The 20,815-nt window shown below is 42.6% G+C and overlaps 1 protein-coding gene across 1 annotated transcript in view; it reads right to left on the reverse strand.

The window, feature by feature from the left end:
• LOC122801633 (SUN domain-containing protein 2-like) overlaps positions 1 to 20,815 on the reverse strand; it is an 874,347-nt gene that overhangs the window by 609,814 nt on the left and 243,718 nt on the right. The gene's annotated exons all lie outside the window — the stretch shown is intronic.

The raw sequence follows: 20,815 nt of genomic DNA on the forward strand, positions 1-20,815 counted from the left end.
TGAGGCATCCTAATAAACAGGGAAGCAGCAGTAGGAAGATTTTCATCTGCTCTTCCTTTCTTCCAGCAACAATACTTACAAATCTGAACTACTACCCACACTAAACATTCACTGGTTAGGATTATCACTTGGATCCCATTCAGAAATAACCAAAACATCAACTTCTGAGAGAAAATTAAAGGTGAACTGTAAGAAGCTCAACAAACAAAAACAAAAAAGCAAAAATATTTTTTCCGCAAGGATGCAAAAACCTCTTGCTCTTCCATACCCCGGCTACTTAAGTCTAACTGCAAAGTCACATACCCTTCCCCAAGTACGTGCAACCTCTGCATTTGAAGCAGCAAACTTCTGCAGGATTACCTTTTGGTTTCCTCCACTTTAAATGATACTTGGATTGCCAACTTTTAGAATGGAACCACTGCAAGTCATATACCAAATACCAGCATCAAGGTATGATGGAGAACAAACTACTTCAAACTACAAATTCAACTAGACAATTACCAGCCAGAATGGAAGTGTGAAATACATTCACTATTAACTGATCTATAGTGATGCTGTCCCTCAAGTTCAACCAGGTTCAACTTCTTCGCCTTTTCAAAGTTTGACCATGTAACATTTTCAGAGAAGGTTGAGCATTTGCAGAGTGCTTTCTGTACTGACAAGCTAGAACATCACATGCACACCACATAAATACAGCTATCTCTTGAACCTACCAGTTTACCCCCCTCAACCATTACAGAACAAACTGCCTGCAAACAGAGATGAGATCAATGAATATAGGATGCTTGCACTGGGAAAGTACAGTTGTGTAAATAAACTTACCATAACAGTACATGTTCGAATGATCACCATACCTGTCAAAGATATAACAGCCAACCAGATTCCAAAGCTTTAAGGCACCTTCCACATATCCAAACCGCTTAGCAGATCGAGCTGAGCTAACAAAAGAAGTTGCGTCTTACCATAACATTCCATCTGTGTTGTCAATCATCTATTCTTGATTGACGGGTTACGGTTCCGACCCTTGGAACCAATACAGCCGTTAGTCTGCGCCAGCAAAAAAAAAAAAAACTCTTGAGCTAGTAGTCCACCCATAATGCCCCTCTCTATTACCTCAGATCATTTGCAAAATTATAGAAGAAAATAAGGAAACCATTTCCAAATGAGGAAGCCATGTCCATGGAAAAACCTAACGCAAGACCCAGGACAACAGGTCGCTCCACCAGGAATCCATAGAAGGGGAAAAGGAGGATGGGATGCCAAAAATAGATGAAAATCGACAATAGACACGGAACGTTATGGTAAGACAACTTCTTTATCTGATGTTTTCAATCTTCATCTATTCTTGACTGATGGGACAGAGTCCCCACCTACTTTAGATCCTTGATGGCCCTATGGAAGGATATTCCTGAGGACCATAGAACCAAAGCTGCTCTTCCCCTGGAGACCAGATCCAATTTGCAATGAGTAATAAAGGTATGCCAAGTAGCCCAAGTTGCTGCTTCGCATATTTCACTCATGGAAGCTTTAGAATGGAAGACAGCTGAAGTAGCCATAGATCTAGTGTAATGTGCCTTCACCGGCCTTGGAAGGTTTAGGTTCTTCTCGTTATAAATGAAGGAAATACAATCTCTTAACCATTTTGACAAGGTAACCTTAGAGACAGATTTCCCTACGGTTGCACCCGAGAAAAACAAATAATTGGTCTGACTACCTAATTTCTTTAGATTTGTTGAGATAGAAATGCAATTGTCTTTGAACATCCAGCAGGTGTAAGCAATATTCACCTTTATTAAAAAAAATTTGGAAAGAAGACAAGTCGATAGTCTGATTATTGTTGGACTCTGAGACCACTTTTGGAAGAAAGGATGGGTTTGCCCTGAGTGTAACTCTATCCCTATTGAAAATTAAGTAAGGGGGCCTTAAACATAAGGCTTGCAATTCAGAAACTCATTCTGCGGATGTGGTAGCTGTAAGTAAAAGTGTTTTCCAAGAGATGAACTTCAAGTCAAAAGTAGCCGCTAGTTCAAAGGGAGAAGTTACTAGAGGCTGCAAAACAACAGCCAAGTCCCATGGTGGTAGATGGTCCTTAAATGAGGCTTTAAAGAGAACTCCCTTGAGAAAGACTTTACAAAGTCAGAGATTAAAGGCAGATCTTCGAAACCATTGTGAAAGTTAGACATGGCTGCTAAAATGACCTTAACAGTGGAAGCAGAAGCTCCCTCACTAAAAAGAATGGCCAAAAATTCCAAATTTTTTTCCACTGAGGCTGAAAATGGGTCGAGGCCATTATCACAAGCCCAGATCAAAAATCTCTTCCCTTTACTGAGGTAGATATTCCTGGTGGATGGTGTATGGGACGACTAACATTTTTTGTACTGGGGATGGAATATCATAATGCCTAGCAACTAATGAAATTGGAGGAACCAAGTGGTTAACTTGAGAGTTTGAAGACTGGGATGCTCTAGTCCCTAGGGGTAAGACAAAAGGTTCGGAACTGGGTCCAGAATCCATGGAAGGTGAACTAGATGAGGTCATAGGAAGGGAAAACAAATTTGTTGAAGCCACACGGGTGCAATGAGGATTAATTTGCTTCTCAACCTGGCTGCTTTCTTCAGGAAGAGAGAGATCAGAGGGCACGGGGAAAGGCATAAAGGAGAGCAGAACGCCAATCTAAGATGAGTGTCTCTCGGCGTCTCCACCTGAGGGGAGATTAAGGCAAAATAGCTTCTGCATTTGTTGTTTTGGGGTGATGCAAAAAGGTCGCAGCAAGGCTTGCCCCAGCAATGAAAGATCTTCTTTGCTATCTTGGGATTGAGAGACCACTCATGAGGCAGTAGAATACATCTGTTTAACTTGTCCACTATCACGTCTGAACTCCCGGGATGTGTGTTGCCATCAGAAAGTAGTCTGAGGCAATGGCTCATTGCCACACTGAGGGCTTCTCAAGACATAGGGGATAGGATTTGGTACCTCCTTGTTTGTTGATGTACCAGAGTATGGACATATTGTCTTGATTAAACTGCAATGGTTCCCTGAAGTAGGGCAGAGGGGAATGCTTGCAACGCTAGCAGCACCGCCCTCGGCTCCTGAACGTTGATAAGCAGATTGGCCGATACTGGGGACCAAGTCCCTTGGACAGTCTTTCCCAGATAATGCCTCCCAATCTGGGAGGCATCTGTGGTCACTATGGCCTTGGGTTGAGAAGGGACAAAGGGGAGGCCCAAAAGGATTTAATATGATTCCATCCACCAGGACAGGTCCTTTCTGCAGTGGCTTGTAATGAGTCTGGGGTGATTCACTGGATGGGTTAGAATGGACCACTGATTGGCAAAAAGATATTGTAGGAATGTAATATGAAATCTCGCTAGTGGGACCAGAGTGACTGCCGCTGCCATGGACCTTAATGCTTGAACCACTAGCCAGGCTGGTACTTTGAACTCAGGAGGAAATAAACTTGAGATAGTGCAGTTGTGTACACTTTCCATAAATGTAGATGTTAAGAGCATGTTCACTGTTGCAGTCACACGGATTATCTGCCTGCAAGAAAGCCCTCAGTCAGCCCGAATACCAGAGTCTTAGGATTTCTGCGTTGGATGCTGCTGCATCTTCCATGAAATCAGGTCGTCAGGGGTATAAAACAGGCATCAGATGCCATTACATCAGTTTTAATTGCCCCAGATGTCAGGAGCTCCCCAAATAAGAAGCTATTATATGGTACGGAACACCACCAGTAAAAAGTAAAAACCACTTCCATTCAAAATGGCCATAGAGATGAGAGGTAGAAAGGATAGAGAAAAATCAGGAGGCTGGAGGGAGGGAAACCAGGACTGTAACAGTGAATACACTAACATCTGCATTTATGTTAAGTGTACACAACTGTACTATGGTCTTCATGTTTCACTGTTGCAGTCATCAAACTTGGGTTGAATCCCAAAACTGAGTAAGGGTGGAGGCAGTAAAGAATTGTTAGGGCTGGCTAGCAGGCTTTGTAAGACTGCTGTAGCAAATCCAGCTCTGGATTTAGAAAAAATAGATAAGTGGTAATGCTTGAAGGTGTGTACAGGTTGCAGCTTCCAGAATGTCAGCGATAGGGACTCCCCTGAGAAATGCTGTGGAGGTGGAAGTAACCTAGTGGAATGTGGTCTGATCCCCTGTGGGGTAGGCTTTCCATGGTGCTTGTAGCAGAAATGGATGCAGTGTGCTATCCATTTGGAAATGGTTTGTTTTGAAATGGCCTTATCCTCTGCCTCTATAGCAAAGCTGATTTGCAGCTGGTCAGATATTCTGAAAGGTTTAGTCCTGTCAAGGTAGAACCTGAGCTGTCTGTGCATGTCCAAGGAGTGCAGGATCATTTTCCCTTTATTCTGAGGATTAGGGAAGAAGGTTGGCAAATGGATGGATTGGTTTAGATCCACACTGGACACCACCTTAGGCATAAAGGACGGGTTAGTCCTGAGGGGAAACCCTGTCAGCTTTGAAAATCAGGGTTCCACAGCCATTAGCGCCTGTAACTAAGACACTCTTTTGCTGAAGTTATGGCTAAAAGCAAGACCGTTTTCCAAGAGAGGAATTTTAACTCTGCTGAAGCAGCAGGTTCAAAAGGAGGAAGCGTGAGCTTTTCCAATACAAAGTTAAGGTCCCAGGGCAGGGACCTTAAGTTGTTAGCCCCTCTCAGGAACGGTTTGATGAGAGGATGAGAAAAAAAAGAGATGGCTCAGTATTATAATGAGCTGAGATGACAGAGGCATGAATCTTAATGGAGGAGAAGGACAGGCCTCTGTGGAGTAGCTCTGCTACGTAATCCAGGATTAGAGGTAAGGAGAGCGCTGTGTCCTTTCCTTGAGACGGATTCCAAGAACAATATCTTTTCCACTTTTCAGCATAGGATTTCCGAGTACTAGGCCTTCTGGCTTCAAGAATGACGTCCAGCACCTGTTTGCTGAGGGTTGCTGGTGGTGTATTCAGGGGATAAGCCAGGCTTGCAAGGTATAGGGTGTGCAACTGTGGATGCACAATCTGTCCTTCCTGCTGAGACAGCAGGGTAGAAGCCTGGTGAAGGAGCCAGGGTGGCACTTGTCAGACCGCATAAGAGTGGGTACCAGTGCTGACGTGGCCAGTCTGGGGCAATAAAAACTGCCCTTGGCCTGTCCTGTTTGACAGGAGTAGTACTTTTGGGAGGAGGGGCAGAGGAGGAAAGGCATAAATTGAGAGATTTTCCCATTAGAAGGATAGGACATCCACCTTCCAGGCCCTGCTGTGAGGGGTTCCTGGTGCAGAATATGCTCAACTGGTGGTTCTCAGGGGAGGCAAAGAGGTCCACCTCCTGTGTCCCTCACCTCTGGATTAGAAGGTTAAAGGTGTTGGGCTCCAATTTCCACTTGTGTGGGTCTAGGAGATTTCTGCTTAAGTCATCTGCCAGTGAATTTTGTTTGCCTGGCAGGAACTGAGCTTGTAGATGCACTTAGTTGCTCAAGGCTGTGTTCCACAGGGCCATGGCTAACCTGCAGAGTGGGTAAGAATGGGTTGCCCCCTACTTGTTTATGTATCACATAACTGTGGTGTTGTCTGTTTTTATCAGCAGTTGTCCTGGAAGGATTAGGTATTTGAAGGCTGTCAGAGCATTCTGTACAGCTTGCATCTCTTTTTGACTAATGGCAGGAGAATTTGGCCTGGGCTCCAGTGGCCCTGAATGTATTTGCCTGCTATGTGAGCCCCCCATGCGTAGTCTGATGTGTCTGTTGTCAGGGTTTGGGTGGCAAGGGGTTGAGTGAAAGGCAGTCCCTGGTTGTGGTTGAATGCTTCTGTCCGCCAATGGAACTCTGCCCTTAGACAAGGTATGATTGGAATGATTGTTTCCAGGTCCTGAGAATGTTGGCACCAAAGATGCAAGTACCACTGAAGTTTCCTCATATGCAGTCTTGCATATGGAATTAGCAGAATACATGAGGCCATGAACCTTAGGGCTTGCAGTATTTTCCTTGCAGACAGCAGGGTTCTGGTGACCATTTGTTTGTAGATGGTCAGATAGACCTGTTTTTCTGGAGTGAGAAATGCCATCTGGGAGTTGTGTCCAAGCTTGCTCCCAAGAATACAATTTTTGACTGGGCACCCGTTGTGATTTCTTTTCATTGATGGTGTACCCCAATGAAGTGAGAAGGCTTTTTACAAATGCCAGGTTCTAAAGTAGCAATTCCTGACTGTCCGCCTGAATCAGGCAATTGAACAAGTATGGGAAAATTTGGATATTTCTCTGCTGCAATATGCAATGGCTGGAGCCAGGTACTTAGTGAATACTCTGGGCACAGTAGATAAGCCAAAGGGAAGTGCAGAGAACTGATAGCACATAGAGCCTGCCCTGAAGCATAGATATTTCCTGCATGACTTCCTCATGGGGATGTGCAGATAAACTTATTTTTTTAGAGTGACTAACCAGGCATCCTTGGCTAGCACAGGGAGAAGCTGTTGCAGGGTAAGCATCTTGAATTTTGGGACCACCTGAAAGGTGTTGAGAATTCATAGATCCAGGATTGGGCTCCAAGAGCCTTCTTTTCTGGGCACCAGGAAAAGTCTGGAGTAGAAACCTTGCCCCCTTTGTTCTACTGGAACCGGCTAAAGAGCTCTGATATTGAGCAGGGAAAGTACTTGCTTTTGAGCCTTTGCCCACTGGTTTGGAGGAAGGTCTGGAAACCCACTTGGGGTTGGCAGTGAATGGAAGTAGAATCTGTACCCCTGGAATACAATGTTTAGGACCAATCGGTCCTGAGTAATGGACATCCAGTTTTTTGCATGAAGGTCAAGTTTTCCTCCTAGGGGCACAAGTAATTGGGCAGGGCTGGGAAGGATAACTGAAAAGTCATTGTGAGCTTTTTCCATAAGGGGACGGCTTACCACTCCCTGTTTTTGAGGTGGGAGCACTCCATTGTTTAGATGTCTGCATACCCTGAGACTTGCAGTCTGGGTGACCTGTTTCCTCTGGGTTTGGACTGAGAAGGCCTGGAAGGGGCTGGAAAGGACCAGTTTTTAGAAGCCCAATGCCTACTGAATCTAGGTGGATGCACATGTAAGAATTCAACAGTTTGCATAGATTTAGCTTTTTCTTCCATCTTTTTAAGAACCTCTTCTGCTTTGGTGCCAAACAGTCCTTATTTAAAAGAGCGTCTAGTAATTTTGATTTGACATGATCTGGCAGTGTATGTTCCTTCAGCCAAGCATGCCTTCTCAGTACAGACCCAGTGACTGCAGCCCTGCAAGATGCTTCTAGGGCATCAAAGCCACACTGCAAAGTATGCTTACTAACTTGGTTTGCAGAAAGTATCAACTCTTGTAAATTTATTTTCTGCACAATTGGGAAATAACCCCATTGTTTGTTTAATTAGTTCTATAATATGCTGCTGGTACTTCAACATGTGAAACTGGCAATTCAATGCCCTGATGGTAAGAGTTGCAGAGATATATACCTTCTTACCCCATCTGACTAAAGCTCTGGAATCCCTGTCTGAAGGGGTAGGGTTTTTGGCTGTAGTAGCCTTTATACCTTTAGGTCCCTTGGAAATGCTCTCTGCATCCGCAGTAGGATTCTTGGGAGAGAAATTTGTGAGAATCAGGTACTCTGTAGTACTGGGTCAGGTTTTCTAGGGGCTGGGGGAAAAGTGTCTTGAGTAAGAATGGATTCCATGAAGACAATCTACAACATGCAGGACAGGGGGTATAGCTAGAGGCCCGTGCTGAGGCAACTCTAAAAATTCTCTCTCTTTTTGGACTGAGGGTAGTCCTGGCATCCCCAGCGGAAATGCTCTTAAAGTATGCAAGGTTTTACCAAAAGAAAAATCCTCTGGAGGGGAGGCAGAGGGAATGGATTCCACTGCATCGGAATCCTCACAGGTTGATAAGGGCATGTCCTGATGATCAGAAGGGTCAGTGTCATCAGACTCCTGGTCTGTAGGATCAGAATGAAACTCCATTCTTTGCCTCTTTGCAGGGGAATGCTGGCTTCCCCTAATTAGGGTAATAAGATCTTCAGCCATTCTAAGCATTTCTTTTTGTGGCATGGGAGCTTGAGCATGCGCTTTAGTCGATTTTCTAGGCGTAGTGCATACTCTGGGCCTAAGAAACTCGGTAGTTTTAACTAGAAACAAAGTAGTCAGTTTAATTCGAACATCAGAAGGTCGGAATACACTCTTAGAAGCCGGTGCCTGCACAGTGGCTCCTGACCAATCCAAGGTAGAGACATCCGCAGGTTCCATAGTCGAAGAATCATCTCGCGGCATACCGAACTCCGAATGGGTCCCAGCAGAGGCCTGCGAATCCTAGAAGCAGGCATCAGGGGCTGCAAAGGAGTCTGAGTACTGGCAGACTGGCTTAACGGAAGCTTTGTTGGCAGTTTTGAACCTATGCAGTGTCTGTCTTTATCTTTACTTTTTTTTTTTTGAAGATCAGTAGTTGAATGGCTTATCGGAGACATTTTGGAATACAGAGATAGAGAGCGAAAGAATTTAGCGACAAAGATAGCCCGATGACTAATGGTGCGGGCATTAAACAAGGCACAAAACCGACAGCGAGGGACGTCGTGGTCTGGGCCTAAACAGGTGATGCAGTAAGAATGAAAATCTCTGCGAGGTATTTGCTTTCCACAGGCAAGACAATTAACTTTTTCTGACATTGGTTAGAGCAAGAAAAAAGGATCCCCAATGAGGTACTTAGCTTTAGAAGACTTCAGGTTTGAAACTTGCAAAACGAAAATTTCAGGTAGCGGCCGACTGGCACTTAAAGACTGATGTAATGGCATCTGCTGCCCATTTTATACCTCTGATGACCTGACGTCATGGAAGAAGCGGCAGCATCCGATGCAGAAATCCAAAGACACTGGTATTCGGGCCAACTGAGGGCTACCTGCAGGCAGATAACCAAAGTGTGATGACTGCAACAGTGAAACACGAAGAACATCTTATTTTCTGTAGCCTATGAGGAGGCAGAGAAGCTGCACAAGAGAGAGTGTGAATGTTAGGACTAGCTCAGATAAATTCCACATCCTGAGAGGGGTTCAACTGAGACTTTGTAAAATAGACCAATTCCTAGCTGCAGGAACAACTGTAGGGTGACAGTTGCCACCTGAAGCAGTAGATACCTGGCTGAAGCAGTGATGAGCCATTCATCTAGATATGGAAACACCCAGAATCCGTGCAGACTCAAGTGAGCTGCTACTGCTGCCATACATTTGGTGAACACCCTGGGGGCTGTGGTGAGACCAATGGACAGCACCCTAAAACTGATCGTGACTGGCTCCTAGCCAGGAAGTGGAGAAACCTTCTTGAGTGTTTGCCCATTTTTGTGTGGTAGTACACGTCTTGAAGGTCTACATCAGGAGGTTCCCAAAGTGTGTACAGCGGTACCCTTGGGAGCCATGGCTTCCTCACAGTGGCGCCGCAAACTAAAGCTTAGCAGCTGCAATATAAACTGCAAACTAATAATCTTATTAGACTGCAGTTTATTTTGCATCCGCGCTAAAGGTAAAGTCAATAACACTTCTGTCTCAACTTCTACTTCGCCAAGCCTAAGATTTTACCTTCTAGCAGTAATCTGAATTCATTACCAAAACCTGCATTACTTTCCATATTTAATCAGATTATCTTTAGGTCCTTTAAAGCATTTTATCTACCAATCAAACAATGTAGTCTAATGCCTCTGAAATGAATGCTTGCCTAGTCAGATAACACTGCACGCCCGTTTCTTGCCCGCCCTTTCCTTCTTAGAGTAGATTGGCCACTTCCTCAGCCTTTCTATAAAGTTACTTACTACAGCTATTCTTAATTTAGGGGTGGGACTGAGGAATCCCAAATGCAAGTCTAAGGCTTAGGACAAATTGGAAACACCTGGAACGTGTTGCACTTCTGCTCACAAAGAATGTTTGTCTTTTGGCTTTTCCCGGTAATGGGTCGCCACAGTGGAACTCCGGTCCGCTAATGATTGGCAGTAGATTTTTTTTACAAAACGCCAAGGTGCCAGCTCGACGTTCAACCTTCAACTAAGGCACGCCCATTTATGCACGCATGTCTTTCGAACGCTACCCAACCACGGGGAGGACATGCAGACTCCACAAAGAAGGCACTCCCAAATCAAGCCAAGAATCAAACGGGAGAACCTCTTGCTATGAGGTAACAACGCTACCGCTGTACCACCCCTTGTTCTCAAACCCAATAAAATCTGCTGTGCGTTCTTTGTACTCATACCATGTTGCCAAGGCCTGAACTCCTTTGTCTGCATCCATCAGGTCAATATCCTTCCTTCCATCCTTCAAACCCATTCTGAAAGGCTCCCTAGCCAGAAGCCATCTCTGCTTTTGCTCAACAGAATAAACTACATGCTTAAATGTGAACAAATACTTCTATCCATACCTTTCGTTTATTTAGTCTCCTCCTTCGCTCACTTCCTTACTTTCATCACTTTCTCCCCAGCTCACTACCTTACTTCCATCAATCTCTCCCCTGGCTTTCTGTCTAAATATACCATATGCTTGCTCTTCTCTCATTTCATATTACAATTCCTATTTGTATTATACTAATTTACCTTTCATTTCTCTATAAATTGGCTAAAACTTTTCTTATTAAATCACGGTCATGTAACTTGTATCTATTCTTAACCAATGTTTTTTATATTAAATATACCAAATTAGATATAAACTGTAATATTTTTGTATTATTTTAAAGAGACTGGAAAATTATTGTTCATAAAATGTTTTAGAATATTTTGGAGCTTTTCTCCCCAGGCCTCCACTGAAAATGGGTTCCTACTCGGTCAGACTTTCCTGGTAATCAAAGAGCAAATAAATAATTCTAAAGAACATATCTAGGTTCTTAGAAGCAAAAGAGGTGGGACTCTGTTTTGAAATTTTGAATCAAAAGCATCATGTAATGCTGGAAGCATGGAAAGTGCTACAAGGAGCTTGAATTCATCAATGGCCACAAGTTGTGGTACCTTTTCTTGGACTCTAGAAATAATTTTGGAGCCACATGAGTTCTCACACATCTCTGTTAATGTGTTGCTAAGTGAAACATCCTCCAGACACAAGCGTAAGAAAACCACCCCCCTTGTCATTGGTATTATTACTATATAGAAGAAATTTAGGATTAATAACCCAGATCTTTCCCTTCTACGTCCGACGCCATTCTGGACCAAGCAGGCAATAACACCTTCTGAATCTATACGCCAGTACCTTTTTCCTACATGTGACAGTATTCAAAGGAGACTTGGTTTTCCTCACAAACAAGAGGCACTACGAATGAAAATCTTTAAGAAAAGATCTGCCTTCCACTTGCACATTTACCGGAACAAATTTTCTCATGCTCATTACATTCCCAGAAAAAATGAAGTCCAACTGCTATAAATAACTTTTCTCAAGGTCAGATCAAGTAACGGTCACGAAATTAGCAATATCAATATAAAGCCAATAAATATTCCCAAACTGATTACTTAACCATTTGGAAGTCTCCAGGAAAAGACTAAACAGAGAGAGCACGGACTAATCTCCAGCTTTGTGCTGCAGAAAATAATTACATAATGATTTGAGCAGCTTTACCTTACTAATATGACAATAAATGGTTCAAAGTCCAGGAAATACTGGCAGAATTAATACAGAACAAGTATAACAGCCTAATGATACAAGTACTCAAGAGGTGTTTGCAGCTTGAATGGGTATGCATCATGGCTCAGCTCTGAATCCACTGCTGTCTTTACTGGTGATGGACAGTATCAACACAGCGATTAGAAGAGATAGAAGAGATAGAATAACAAAGCTGCTATATGCAGATCATGTGTCACCACAAGCAGACTGAACAAGATCTTCAGGAAGTGGTACAGACTATACTGCAAAATTGAAAAGCACATGAAATAAAAACTAAAGTGCAAACCAGACTGTAGTCATGGCAGCAAATGGGGGAATTAGAAGCTGAAAAGTGAGACAAAGGAAAATATGGAACAGGTTAACAGCTTAAAGTATCTTGGAGGATTAGTTGAGAAGGGAACCTCGAAATGTTGCAGTCAAATGGCACAAACTGTCTGGTTGTACAAGACACAAAATTTCAAAAAGCTGGAAAGTAAAGCATTCAAAACAGTGGCGTGACCCTTGCTTCTGTATAGCAACGTGAAAGCACAGCAGCTAAGGAAGTCTGAGGCGGTGAAGATGAACTGTCTGAGATGGGAGATGAAAAGAAGGCATCAGTGCAGAAGTCAAACTTGCTCCAGCTATAAAGAAGGCCAAGATCATCTGATTAAAGGGGTTGAATCACATATGGAGAAAAGCAAAAGCCAATTTTGCAAAGCAGATTTGTGAGAGACCATACATATGCAAGAAAAGATGAGGGCGCCTGGCCAAAAGAAAAATGGATTGTGAGAGAAGACCTGTGATAGGTCAGCCATGATCATCAAAGGTAAAACAGTACATGAACCAAGACAAGACGCAACAGCTGATGTGAAAAACAGAGCACCTGTAAAATGGGAAAACGGTGGCCGTAGGAGGATGATATAGTGCTTAATCATCTTGGAACTGCTTCGCAGCGGCAGTTTTGAGGCTTAAATAAGCTTACTGCCACAGCTGCCCAATTTGGGTGCCTCTCCACCGGAGATTTCCAGTAAAGCAACCTCTGTTCTGGCTGTAAATGTCTCAACCAAACACAGTGTTGCTTTACCACATCTAATTTGCATGCTGCTGACCAGTTTCTTCCTTGTTTGCAGTCTTCCTTTACTGCTTACATGCAGAAGTGGACATGAAGTATTTTCCCCGTCTTCAATTAGATCTGCTTAGTCTGCATACAACCTGGGCAGGATGATGAGTGGTTTGTTCGTTTTTGAAGTACAGAATGAGAAGGAGTACTATTTGGATGGCTGTGCCTGCCGAAACTTGAGAGAGGACTGTGTTGGTCATGAACAAAACAATGTATTTACTGTTTTGGAGCTGAGAGAGCGGAGAATGCAGTTACCAACTTATCAATCAGTTGATTGTCTGCAGCCAGAGTTGCTGCCTGGAGGAAGAGTTATGCAAATGAGGTCCGAGACTGCTTCTGTATCTAAAGGAATTGTGGATTGGATTCTATTTTAAACTTCCCCATCCTGCAGTTGCTATGAGCAACCCAGTATTTCCCCTAGTCCTTGCTTGACCTCAAGGTTCCTGTCTTTAGCATCCCTGTAAAATAAATTTTGAACTTTCACCTTAATTTCCACAGAGTCATATTTAAGATGCGTTTTGTGTACATGTACACGTTTACATTTTTGATTTCCAGCCAACGTATTAAAGAACATAAGAAACGTCTGGAAAATTTGTCTATTTTACTGGACGAAAAAGAAAAAAGCCTACTTAGGATGGCACAGCACACCACAGCATTAAGATACAGTATGTGTGCATGGGAAGGGGCATAAATGTTGCATTAGATTTGCAAAAACAGGTCTGTATTGTAAACGTCAGTTACCGACACATTAAGAAAATGTGCATAAATATATTTTCAGAAGCAAAAGTAGTCTTAAAAATAAATGTAATTCACCACCTTTTCCTCAAAATTCAACATTTTTAAGAGGGGCAGAGCTAACATTTGATGCCCTGTCTAACTGAATGTGAGAGCCCATGTGTATTAATATGCTCATTTGAATATGCATTCCACATGCTAATTAGGTATTCCTGGCTATCCCCAATTAAGATCTTTTGGCCCTCAATCTCTCATCTGGAGTTTGACAGGTATAAGGATGATAATGACTGGTAGGGCAACCAATAGTATCATTATTAAAGGGCCATGTTAAAGCCCAAATGGTACACATTTCTAGGATGGTATCAGAAGATGATAAATTTACGGTAGAAATAGAAAATTTGGTTCAGATGCTCATCAGTAGAGGCTATCCTAGGAGTTTGTTAAATCAATTTAAGAGTGAAATATTTAGGAACAAAACAGACAAGTTTAACCTTTGTTTGGTGTAAATGCAGAAGACTTGAGGCATCTAGTAGTTCCATACATTTATGGAAGGAACAGGATTATTTTCTATGACAACTACAGTGAAGACATTAAACAGATTAGAAATAAATGGAGAATTACTGAGTATGACAGAAATAAAGGAGATTTTAGGGGATAGTCCCAGTCTTGTTTACAGAAGACATGTGAACCTGAAGGAAAGGATGGATGGAAGAAATGTCGATTATGGTTTTAAGAGGTTTGACAGGATTAATACTAATTAGGAAGTGTGGGTTGGGTCATCAGTGTAAACACATATTAAGGGTCTAGTTTAAAAATTAAAAGCAATGATTATCAATTCAAATTAAATAATGCGATTGCAGCAATGTGTGGGTTTTGTACATCACATTTTGTGATTTTTTCCCATTGATTTTACATTGCCAAGACTGAAAGGGCATTGAGAAAGCGCATTTACAGACATTATAGGAAATATATTCCACTGTGGTACGGCGGTAGCATTGTTAGCTCACAGCAAGAGGTTCTCCCGTTCGATTCTCTGCTGGGCTTGGGAGTGGCTTCTGTGTGGAGTCTGCAAGTCCTCCCTGCGGTTGGGTAGCATTCGAAAGAAATGCGTGCGTAATGGGCGTGCCTTCATTGAAGGTTGGGCATCTAGCTGGCACCTCGGCGTTTCATAAAAATCTACTGCCAATCATTAGCAGACTGGAGTTCCGCTGTGGCGACCCCTTACCAGGAAAAGCCGAAAGACAAACATTACGATATTGGAAATGCAAATATTAAAAATGCCCTTTACAAGCACACATTACCTTGCCCCATTAAGTTGTTTTATTTTTTGTAGTGGAACAAGCTGTGCCTAATCCAAGAGGTGGGGCATGGGAATGCAAAACTGAATATAAAACACTGTTATGGCAGATGAGGCTGAACGCATGTACTCACCCGGGTCTTAACAACATGTTATCCATTAACATTGTGCTGAAAATGAGAGTGGCTAAACTTTTAAAGTGCTGCATCAAGTTGGCATTCACTAACTTCCTGAACTCATTCTTTTGACTTAGTTTTAGTAATTTTCTTACAACAAAACTTCATATGATTAGGTTTAAAAAGGTAGTCATCAAGTTTGGTACTTATTACATTTCAATACATTTTGTAAATTAAGTTAAACACACAATGACTGTTTTAATGGTTAAAATGTTTACATTATTAATATTTATGTAAAATGATTGCGATTGGCTAATTAAGTCACATGACAACCTTTGCATAAATTTATATCAGTGAGGGTGGAACAGTTATGATGAAGCCCAGTTTTATTGAAGGGTCAAAAGCAGTAAACTTTTACTCTGTGTGTGGTTCTTTATTAAATTAAACCAAATTTCACTGATATTATAGTTCACTTGGTCTGAGTGCCATTTCTTTCAAATCAGGAGTGACATTGCGTGGAACCTTGGTTATTGTTGGGTTTGTCATTATATTTTCCAAGGCACTCATCTGTTTGGTTCATTTCTAACTGGCATGAAGGAAGACATGACATGGTTATAAGACAGTGGCAGTAATGACTGATGACTAACAGAGAATGCCAAAGTTAGCTGGTCTTCAGAGTCTCATGTGTGATAATTTGATACGAGGCAGGTGGGACGGATGTTGAACTGGAAGAAAATCAGTCAACATGGTTGTATCGTTAAACTACAATTGCTTTCATATCCAGTGTTGCCCACTTTCATCCAAATCAACTGTGGGACAGATTTCCAAGCACAAGGACATTCCAAAGAAGGATGGAGCCAAAGGATGAAAGTGACCTAGATTGTTCATCCAAGTTTATAGTAGGATACAAAAGTATGCTGTTGGCAAGTTGCAGCTGCACACATATCAATAGGTAGTCTACTGGCAAAGGCTGTAGAAGGGCCATAGTCCTTGGGGAGCGAGCCTTAGGTTTGTATTTTAGAGATAACCCCTTTTTACTGTACAGAAATGTAACAAACAAATAACCATCTAGCCAGAGATATTTTAGCCACTGCCTTTCCCAGCTCTGGCTTACAGAATGGTACAAATTATTGATCAGACTTTCTGAAAAACTAAATTCTATGAAGAAAGAATCTGAGTTCATGATGGACGTCCAGCACATGAAGCATATATTCACCTTTGTTAGAAAATAGTGGAAAAAAGACTGGTAGATTTACTGTCAGAATTGAATAAGCTGTGGATGCCACCTACAGAAGAAAGAACGCATGAGTTCTCAGTGAAATCCTATCTTTGTGAAAAGTCAAACAATGGTTTACAGGATAATGCTTGCATCATAGATATACACTTAGCTGAAGAGACAACCAAAAGAAAACAAATCATATTCCAAGAAAAGAATTGTAAGTCCACTGAGGCAGCTGGCTCAAAGGGTGGCTGAGTCTATGCTTGTAACACAAAGTCCCAAGGAGGGACAAGATCTCTGACTGGGGGGTTGGAGAAGAAAAGTTTCCCTTAAGAAAGCTTTAGAAATCTTCAAGGAAGCTAGAGATGAGTTGTTCTATCCTATACGACGGCTAGAGATACCCCTTAACTGGGTTTTGATAGTTGACCGACTACAGCTGTTATGAAAAAGCTTGGCTAAAAACTCAAGAATGGGGGAAACAAGAGCTGAAAATGGGTCTAGATCTCTGGATGCTACCCAAACAGAATATATTTTCTATTTGCTATGCTGATACTATGACAACTGACTAAGAAAGCCTGGTATCTCTAGCTAATGCAAGAACTGGAGGAACCAAGCAGTTAATTTCATGGCCTTCTCATTCGGGAGAGCTAGTCCAGATAGAAGAGCCAACAGATCTGGATACTGATCTAGTTTCCATGAAGCATGCACTAGAATAGGTTGCAGAAACAGAAACATGTCTGCTGGCCAGAAAGGAGAAAAAGAATCACCTTGGCATTGCACCTTCCTGCTTTCTGTATAAACTTGGTCATTAGAAACAATGGGGAAAAAGCATAAAGGAGACCAAAGGACCAACTGTGGACCAGAACATCCATAGGTGAATGTTACTGTGGAGGAATCAGGGCAAAAAAACTGCAGCACTTGTGGTTCAGATGGGATGCAAACAAGTAGCTGCATGGTTAGCCCCAGTGACTGAAGATCAACTTTCTCACTGTTGGACAGAGGACCACTCGAAGTATTATGATAAATCTTTTAATTTGTCTGCCAGAATACTGTTAAAACCAAAGATGTGCGTTGCTGTTAGAAAGCAGTATGAAATCACCCAATGCCAGACTGTAATGGCTTAGCAGCATAGAGGAAAAGAACGGGTTTCCTCCCTGTTTGCTGATGTACCAGACAACTGACATATTGTCTGTCTGTACATGGATCACACCTCTGCGGCCAGTGTCCCGAAAAGCCTGCAAGCAGGACTATTCATTTCCTAAAACGTTCTGTGTCGAGAACTGGTAGTGCAAAGCACTTCCTTGAAAGCCGGTGCCGGCTCAGCGGCTCAGGACACATACAAGGGTGAGAAACACAGAATCCTTAGTCGAAGAGTTGTGCGGCATACCGGACTCCAAAAGTGCCTCAGTAGCAGCCTGCAAATCCACAGAAGCGGGCATCAGGGGCTGCAAAAGAGCATCACTGACGACGGGAGAACTGATGACTAGTTTAACAGAAGCGTAGTAAGTAGGTTTGGACCTGAGCGGTTCTCTGTCTTTATCCTTAGGTTTTTTCAGAAGATCTGCTGTCAGATGGCTTACGAAGCCATATCGGAATTTGAGGACTAAGCGAAAACTAGCTAAAATAAGGGTCCGACAACATATATTTCTGGTGTTAAAGCAAAGTGACAGCGAGAGACGTCTTTGTCTGGGCCTAAGCAAGTGACGCAGGAAGAATGAAAGTCTCAGTATGGTATTTCCTTACGCAAGGCGAGACAATTGTTAACTTTTTCTGACATCTGTTAGAGGAAGAAAAAAGGATCCCCAATAGGGTACTTAGCTTTTAGAAGATGTCAGCTTCAATTTGGAAGATGAAACTCTGGTAGCAGCCGATGGGCACTGGTGCGAACAGCTACTGCTTCGGGCCCCTGGGCAAGAAAAACTGAGGAAATGGCGTCAGTTGGCTTACTTTACACTACTGATGACCTGATGCGACAGCAACCGACAAATACAAAGCCTCTGGTATTTGGGCCGGCCGAGGGCTATAATGGCAGGGATAACCCAAATGTGATGACTACAACAATGAAACACGAAGAACATCCTAAGATGCAGTGAGATGGAAGGAAAGCACCATGGAGACTGGAAGATGAGCAATCTCTGAGGTTGCGTTAAGGTGGCATACAATAAACTACCTATTGAGATGGCATTAAATGCCTCTTGGCCAAGCTGACTAATGCCTAAATCCTGCAAAAACAGGAGCAGCAAGTCCCAGTAGTGTGGTAAGAGATTGTCGGTTGCTCCTCTACCACAATGGAGTCTATCGCTGGTCTCTTCCTGGTAAGAACTCTGACTTTCTAACATCCTTTTACCTGTCGGCTGATTCCTACAGAAGAATCTCTAGGACATGGAAAAATGGATGCTCACTACAGACAAAGACTTACCATCCTACTGATACCTGGTGAGAGTTTTTCACTTTAGGTCAGAACAGCTTTGATCCATCAAGAGGGGGGGGGGGGGCACTGCTGAAGGACGTCCTGAACTTTTCCACTAAGTCACATCCAGGTATGCCAGTGAATAGAGATGCCGGTGCCTGATGCCCTAGCTGCATCAACTGCACTGGAGAGCAGATACATTGCCACATTGGAAGTAGAGTAGAAGGTGGCCAGCTGCGAGTTTGCTGTCCAATGAACATCTACTAGTAGAAGACCCAAGAGAGACTTGGATATTTCCTTTCTCAAGTCTCTCTAAACTCTACGGAGAGCAAAGGTTGACAGCTTCTCAGAGACAAGGTGTAAGAGGAACAAGAGGTGGCAGACGCTGTCTGGTGTGGAAAGAGTCCGTTAACTATTACATTCCCCTCTACAGTTTGCAAGGCTGTCGCACTGAATGATAAACAAGCCTGGCAGGTGGCATCCAAATAAGTGTCCTCTAAATAGATAAAGGGAGTGTGGGGTCATGGTCAGGCAACTTATGCTCATACTCCATACTCATTTTCAATCACTGATCATCAGTCATAGAAAAGATATGAACATAACTGCACGCACTAAAAAAATTTTATTAGCCATATAAATGCAACCTAGAAAGGAGCAGTAAACAAAAATTTCAACAGTTTCAACAACTTTAAAAATTTTAAGTAATTCTTATTTTTACTACTCTATGAACTATAAAACGATGAAACTCTTACGCCAAGTTAAAAAAAAAAAAATAAATTAATATATATATATATATATATATATATATACACACACACATACATACACACACACACACACACACACACACATATATATATATATATATATATATATATATCTATATATCTATATGTATGCATATATCTATGTATATATCTATCTATATATATATATATATATATATATATATATATATATATATATATCTATATATATCTATATGTATCTATATATATATATATATATATATATATATATATATATATATACATATATAGGTTCATACTAGGCTATCTGCCCTAGGGCATTTATAAGCCTAGCCAGAATGTGTTTGGCTTTCGCCACCCATTTTAAATTTATTTTGCTATGCCCTTTTTCGAGGTTAGTATACTGTGCCTCTGTCTAACAGTGACACAGAAGTGATACCGGGGGTAAACCTACGATCTCCCATCCACTCATCAAGATTCCTCTTGAAGAGAGTCAATGAGGGACTCTGCCTAACCTGGACTGGGATTTTATTCCAATGTGAAGGGAGCCTCTGGGTTATGAATCTATCCCTCCAGCATGTCCTATTTATTTCGGTGCGGAGGTTCAAGTTTCTCGAGCGCGTAGCTCGATGGGATTTGGATTTTCTGAGGTGCAGCATGTCCATTAATTCCGGGTTGGACATGGCGTTATACGTCAGGCACAGATAGCCTCTGAACAGGCGGTATGCCACTGAGTAGAGCTGGAGTTTCTTTAACCGGGCAGCATATGGCATCTGTTTGAGCCCTTTGATCCTCTTGGTGAGGTACTTTTGGGGTCTTTCCAGTTGCTGCAGGTGTCTGGTAAGGTACATCCCAAAAGGGGCATTGTACTCAATTATGGGCCTGATGAGGGATGAGTAAAGAGGCGATGACCTCCCTGATCTAGGCGTGAATCCCTTCATGATTAGGTGGGCTATATAAAATGTTTTTCTAACCACTTTGGCCACGTGGTTGTCAAATGAGAGATTGACATCAACTTGGGTCCCCAGGCCCCTAATTACTTCTTCTGTACTTAATGGATTACCACCTATGTGGTAATTTGTGGGCACTTTGTTTTTGCCAAAGGGGATGACTACACACTTTTTGGCATTTAGCTTGAGGCCATGGCTCTGGCACCAGTTGTCTGTTTCTATGAGGCCCTTTTGGAAGATGCTTGTGTCGGCTGTAGAGTCGATTATGGCGCCCAGTTTGCAGTCATCTGCGAACTTGGACAGCCACAGTCCTTCTGTGTTGGTCTGTACCTCCGAGAAAAATATACCGAACAAGAGAGGTCCCAGGACTGAGCCTTGTGGGACACCACTTGTAACTTGTTTGGAGTCTGACATGGCTCCAGCAATTCTAACCATGTGGGTTCTGTCCTTGAGCCAGTTTGCAATCCATCTAGTGACATAGGGGTTTATATTTAAGCTGGTGAGCTTATCTATAATGCCCGAGTGGGGTATTATATCGATGGCTTTTGCGAGGTCCAGGTAGGCTGTGTGGACCACCTTCCCCTCAATGGCCTTTGGTTTGGGGAACGCACTGTCCCCAA

The sequence above is a fragment of the Protopterus annectens genome, chromosome 1.part0, assembly GCF_019279795.1.
Source record: "Protopterus annectens isolate FY-2018-M chromosome 1.part0, PAN1.0, whole genome shotgun sequence".
Taxonomy (NCBI): domain Eukaryota; kingdom Metazoa; phylum Chordata; order Ceratodontiformes; family Protopteridae; genus Protopterus; species Protopterus annectens.